The sequence below is a fragment of the Ammodytes marinus genome (genome assembly GCF_949987685.1).
Source record: "Ammodytes marinus genome assembly, chromosome: 24".
In the NCBI taxonomy this organism is placed as follows: Eukaryota; Metazoa; Chordata; class Actinopteri; order Uranoscopiformes; family Ammodytidae; genus Ammodytes; species Ammodytes marinus.
The window spans coordinates 3,247,636-3,254,465 of record NC_137228.1 but is presented as its reverse complement, the minus strand read 5'-3'; the positions used below and the strand labels follow the sequence as shown (position 1 = coordinate 3,254,465).

At 40.8% G+C, this 6,830-nt stretch overlaps 1 long non-coding RNA gene across 1 annotated transcript; it reads left to right on the top strand.

Annotated features, from left to right (window-relative positions):
* Window positions 1-249: 249 nt before the first annotated feature.
* LOC307270056 lies at window positions 250-2,600 on the top strand. Its single transcript, XR_013845528.1, has 3 exons — window positions 250-404; window positions 1,160-1,288; window positions 2,409-2,600. It is a non-coding gene; the product is annotated as an uncharacterized lncRNA (long non-coding RNA).
* The last annotated feature ends 4,230 nt before the right edge of the window (window positions 2,601-6,830 follow it).

Sequence of the window (6,830 nt, the reverse complement as noted above, 5' to 3'; positions counted from 1 at the left end):
GGGACATATTCTCGCGTGATTCTACGTGACTCACAGCCAGAGATATGTTGCTGAGAGGAGCGAAAATGTATCAACCCTTTCCCTTGCGCTACTGGCTGAGCCGCTTGTCAATCAACATTTTGCGAAAACGTCATCGGCCCTTTCCCTTGCGTGATTGGTAGAGCTGCTTGCTGTCATATTTTGTGAAAAACCATCCAATCAACTTAGTGTAATCACTAAGGACCTCCCACTAAGGTCAAACATACACAATCACTGAACAAAGGACTCCTATCATGCTCCTAATTTCGATTTCACCATGGCGCGGATGTTCGACAGCTGAGAGATTCAGAGGAAGACGCCAATTCCGACATTGAGGGCTTTGACGAAGAGGAATATGAAGGTGACATGGATCCATTTGAAGACGGGTAAGAGCATTTATTTGACAAAACGTCTGTTTTTGTAATGGAAGCTAAGTGTGAACATGTAAACTAGCTTGAATGTTGCGTCCGTGACGTGACCGATTTTTTTTTTGGAACTGACGTGACAGAGCTGTATACTCTTGTCGCCAGCCTTCTGTTCTTTGAAAACAAGTAATAGTTTGAAAACAAGTAAAAGTAAGCAATCTTCCCCGTGTGTCTCAATTTTGTTTGCTAGCTGTCTCGCATAAATGGACACCCGGGGTGTGTGTGTGTGTGTGTGTGTGTGTGTGTGTGTGTGTGTGTGTGTGTGTGTGTGTGTGTGTGTGTGTCTGTTGTGGGAGATGGAAAGCCGTCATTTAGTCTGGCTGAGGGGAGGAGACAGAAGTTACGAGAGAGAGAGAGAGAAACAAACAAACTGTAGTAGGCTATACAGCTGTTTATAAACGGGTATAATAATTTATTTTAGAAATTGCAAATGAAGCTCTGTGTGTAAATGTAAGATAGCTTGAATTTTGCATTCTTGACATTACAGGGACTGATTTCTCTATTGATAGCACTACTTTTGTTTACTTTTGTTTGAAAATAATAGTAATAGATGTGTATTCTGTGTAAAAGTATTTCCCTTTACAATTTACAAATAGTACAGAATGGAAATGTTTTTGCATCGACTTTTATTACACTGTTGTTTGCAAATACAAGTTGTGAAGTTTAAATATTTTTGTTATGAGATAATGAGACTGATTTCTGTGAATCTGTGGCAGCACCAGGTCCAGGAGAAGAGGAGAACCACCCGCAAAGAGGTCCCGTGTCCTAACTCCACCAGCACCCCCTACGCAGCAGCGGGCTTGGAAGACTGAGGAAGACCAGGACACCGCTCCTCCTGTCTCCAGGTTTCAACCTGCACGCACCCCTGGCCCACAGCTAGGCACGCACTTCTACACACCAATTGAGCTCTTCAAATTGTTTTTCACTGCACACACTGTACACACACTCTGTAGCAACACAAATAAACAGGCTGCCAAAAAAATTGCCATGGGTAAAAAGTTTAAATGGACTGATTTGACAGTTGAGGAGTTTTACAAGTACATTGGACTCCTCTTTTACATGGCCCTGGTTAGACTACACCACATTGCTGATTACTGGAGGCAGAACCACAGTTTAACCTGTCCATTTGCCGCAACAGTCATGAGTAGGGACAGATTTGGTGTCATCTCCTGGAACTTACACATAAGTGATCCAGATGAAGATGTAAACAATGATAGGAAGAAGGGAACGCCACAATTCGACAAACTCTTCAGGGTCAAACCTCTCCTCAATTTGATCAAAACCGCAGCAAAGACCTATTTTCATCCATACAAAAACCTAGCTGTGGATGAAAGGATGGTTGCCTCAAAGGCTAAAACTGGAATTACTCAATACATGAAGGCCAAACCTACTAAGTGGGGTTTCAAATTGTTCGTTTTGGCGGACTCAAGCAATGGCTACACCATAGATTTTAACATTTACACAGGGAAAAGTGACATCCCCTCCGGACACGGCCTCTCTTACGATGCTGTAATGTCAGTTTTTGTTTTTGTAAACCACATTTAGTCCCGTTTTTATTAGTCAACAATAAAGCATTATATATTTGATTATAGTCTTCGTCACATGACCACCATTTACGTTGCGTCTCGTCTCGTTTCTGTCACGTGATAAATGTTCGTTGACGACGATATTTTGTCATACATTTCGTTGACAAAAACAACACTAGTATCAAGTCATTATTCAGTCTCATTTTGCTTAATTCCTCATATGTGGTCAAAGTAGAGTAAGAGACTATTTGTATTTTGGGAAATTTGATTTTAGTCATGTTTTTTGCACTTCCCAACTTTTTTTGGGAAAATGACAGTGCATTATAGAAGCTAATGCTTTGTAAATGGGGATAATGCTTTCGCTCAGCAGGATAGTCTTTTTGTTTTCATGCCTGTTCACTTTTCTTGGCTCATTTGTTGTCTGTCTATTCTCTTCCAGTTTTCCCTGGTGGAGACGAGACGGTGTGGATCAGGTCCTTCCTCTGGCAGCATCTGAAGTTCTCCTGCATCCACACTATTCATATTTTATTTTAGTATTAGCATGTTAACATTAGTCAATTATTGTATTCCTTCGCTAAGCTAATGTTTTGGAGAGGCAATTTCAAGAGCCAAAACAATTTGTCCTGGTGAATAAAGGTATTATTTCACATAAGTTTCCACATTTTTCAAAAATCTGATTTCAAATTGCAGCATTTGTGTCAAAATATTTTTGTTCACATTGGACTAGGGCAAAATTGAACCTTCCTAACTGAGAGCTGAGAGTGTTCTGAACATTTTAATATGAATCAGCTGGGTATTATGTTATCTACTTGCCCTCTAAAATGGTAATTTATAAAAGCATGTAAAATCGAGAAAATGCCCTTAGATCTCAACCAAAAAAACGTTTGGACAAAAAGATCATTTTAGTCATGTTTTTTGCTCTTCCCAACCTTTTTATGGAAAAATTCCAGTACATTTTAGAAGCTAATGTTCTGGAGAAGCAATTTCAAGAGCCAAAATAATTTAATCAGATGAATAAAGGTATTATTTCACACAAATTTTGAAATTTTTCAAAAATCGGACTTCAAATTTCAACATTTATGTCAAAATATTTTTTTTTTACATTGGACTAGGGCAAAATTGAACCTTCCTCACTGAGAGCTGAGAGTGTTCTGAACATTTTGATATGAATCACCTGGGTATTATGTTATCTACTTGCCCTCTAAAATGGTAATTTATAAAAGCATGTAAAATCGAGAAAATGCCCTTAGATCTCAACCAAAAAAACGTTTGGACAAAAAGATCATTTTAGTCATGTTTTTTGCTCTTCCCAACCTTTTTATGGAAAAATTCCAGTACATTTTAGAAGCTAATGTTCTGGAGAAGCAATTTCAAGAGCCAAAATAATTTAATCAGATGAATAAAGGTATTATTTCACACAAATTTCGAAATTTTTCAAAAATCGGACTTCAAATTTCAACATTTATGTCAAAATATATTTTTTTTACATTGGACTAGGGCAAAATTGAACCTTCCTCACTGAGAGCTGAGAGTGTTCTGAACATTTTGATATGAATCACCTGGGTATTACGTTATCTACTTGCCCTCTAAAATGGTAATTTATAAAAGCATGTAAAATCGAGAACCAAAAAACGTTTGGACAAAAAGATCATTTTAGTCATGTTTTTTGCTCTTCCCAACCTTTTTATGGAAACATTCTTGTACATTTTAGAAGCTAATGTTTTGGAGAAGCAATTTCAAGAGCCAAAATAACTCAATCAGATGAATAAAGGTATTATTTCACACAAATTTCGAAATTTTTCAAAAATCGGACTTCAAATTTCAACATTTATGTCAAAATATTTTTTTTTTACATTGGACTAGGGCAAAATTGAACCTTCCTAACTGAGAGCTGAGAGTGTTCTGAACATTTTAATATGAATCAGCTGGGTATTATGTTATCTACTTGCCCTCTAAAATGGTAATTTATAAAAGCATGTAAAATCGAGAAAATGCCCTCAGGGCTCAGAGGGTTAAGCGATTTACACTCCGGCAGATTACAATCAAATGTAATTCCCTCTGCAAACTGACCACTACTGCAGCAGTAGCCCGGCTCACAGCCCCCAAATTACATCTCAAAGGGCTTGAAAAACTTGGAGTGCCACTGCTGCCTGTCCCAGAGGTAGATGTGGTGAGGGCAACACTCACCCAGCAGCTGCTTGGTAGAGAAGTTGAGGGTGCTATTGACCCTCTAACTGTCTGCGCACAGGAAATCAGTACATACGTAAAATCACTGCAGCGGATGGTCGGGTGTAAACGGAGAAGGAATCGTGCCCACTTGATGATGGCCCCCAAAAAGAAATGCCGACCCTACAGGCCCTCCTTGAGAACTCTGTTCAAGAGGAGGAAAGAAATAGTTGCCAAGTTGGTCCTGGATGATATGGATAAGGCCACTTGCAACATCAGCCCTGGTGTAGTAGAGTGTGCATACACCCAAATTTGGGGGGGAGCGGATGGCTTTTCGGATCTTGGCCAATATGCGGTCCTGCCGAAGGCAGACAACCTTCCATTCTGCTACCCGATTAGTCCCTCGGAAGTCCTGTCTAAAATAAGACGGATGAAACAAGGTTCAGCTCCTGGACCTGATGGCGTAAGGAAGGAAGATCTGCTTAGATGGGACGCAAAAGGAATTAAGTTGGCGGCCTTGTTTAACGCTATACTGCTTTCAGGCAAGCTGCCAAGAAGTCTTAAGGGCAGCAGGACCACCTTCATACCCAAAACCAACAACATAAAGCTTAGAAAGGATATCCACCAATGGCGACCCATTACAATCAGCTCGGTCATCGTGAGGGCGCTCTCCGGAGTGTTGAACCAGCGGCTCAAGGAGGCCTGTGATATCCACGTTAGACAAAGAGGCTTTATCGAGTCCCCTGGTTGTGCAGAGAACCTGTCCATTCTGGACGGACTCATAAAACAATGTAAGCGAGACAAGAGTTCACTAGCGGTAGTGTTCATTGATTTTGCTAAAGCTTTTGACTCCGTGTCCCATAACCACCTCCTGCAGATACTGAGATGCAGAGGCGTGGATGTGTCCGTCATCCGCCTCATCTCTAGTTGTTACCAAGGATGCTACACACGCATCGCAACAGGCAAAGGTGACACGTACAGAGTCAACATGAGCAAGGGGGTTAAACAAGGTGACCCCCTCTCTCCGCTGCTCTTCAACCTTGCGATCGATCCCCTACTGAGGGTGCTGGAAAGCCTTGGTACAGGTTATACAAGTGGGCAGGCAAAGGTAACATCGCTGGCATTCGCGGACGATCTAGTGTTACTGAGCGACTCCTCGATGGGCATGCAGAGGAGTTTAGCTATCCTGGAATCATTCTCCTCACTCACAGGCCTTCAGGTGAATCCAAACAAATGCCACGGCTTCCTTCTCACACATCCTGGCCGTGTATGCGTTGTAAACGCATGTCAGCCCTGGGCCATTAACGGAGTGCCCCTGAATATGATTGGCGCAGGGGATAATGTGAGCTATCTTGGAGTCCAAATCAGGGTTTTTCCTGGCTCAGAATGGGCCTTTGGGGGGTCAGTACGCGACCGACTTTTTTTGGGGTCGCGACAGTAAAGGCAAACGGTTTGTGTATTTTAAGAGGGGTGTTGGGTTGGGAGAGGGGAGTTTCTGTCCAGCTCAAGAGCATTTCAGTCAGCCTGTCAATCACTGTGTTACCATGGAGCTCACTGACGCTTATGAAATCACAATAAACAACCTATATATGAAGTCAAAATACTAATAATGACTAGGCCTACCTATTTAGGCCTAATACTTTAATTGTTTCTAATTGATCTAAACCATGGAAGAAGGTAGGGCTGCTCGATTATGAAAAAATCATAATCATGATTATTTTGAGTAATCACATTGTGTTATCACGATTATTAAAGACAGTTAATCATTGATTTAAGAACATTATGCATTTATTTTACTTTTAACAAGGTTTTTTTCTAATAACACCATGACTTTGGACTTTAAACAAAGGCCTAATTGAAATAGGCTAAATAAGTGAAACATATTTTTAATAATTTAAAAAAAATATGTCAAAATAAAATTAACCAGTTGTAAATGGTGTTGATAGGGCACGTCTTTTGCTAGCATTGAATGTAAGGGCATGATTTATTTATGTCATGGAGCTGGCTGGATAGGCAGTTGCATTGTAGTGTTGACAGTTGTGGTGGCAGGAGTTAAGGAGCTTTAAACTTCCTGTGTTTTTATTCATTGATTGCTTGGTCATAGACCACTATGATTCGACTTAAAGTGAATAAACAAATTGGTCGGGATGTTTAGAGGTGCAGATCAGGTCGTATATCACTTTTCTTTCTCTCTCTCTCTGTCGCGTATGTCACGTTACTCGCGTGTGACAAATCTTGCACATTATTTTAGTCTGTTGTGAGTCTGAAGTGTTTTCAGACAACACAATTAGTTTTACCTTTATTCTCGTCATCTAGAAGTTTTTCAAAACACCCGGCAATGCGCAACATCTCCCTCCTACTCTGGACGAGCCGATAGCTAAACTCAGGTAAGGGAGGGGCCGAGCGGAGCTCACGGCTGAAAGGGTGCGCTGCATTTATAAGCCTGCATGCCCCGGCGAGCGGAACAATGATAGTTTAATAACGATTATCCCCGACCTGATTTCTTTTTTTACAACTGAGATTGCAAGTAATATGACTGGAATGGCGCGGAAATGGAAACACATTTGGAGCCGTTTTAAGTAGATTTTTATTTATTTATCTATAAAAAAACACTTTGGCGCTGAGGATTTTCCTTTGACGGGCGCTAAAATTCCTTTGGCGGGCGCCAACATTTTTTGAATGCAGGAAAAACCCT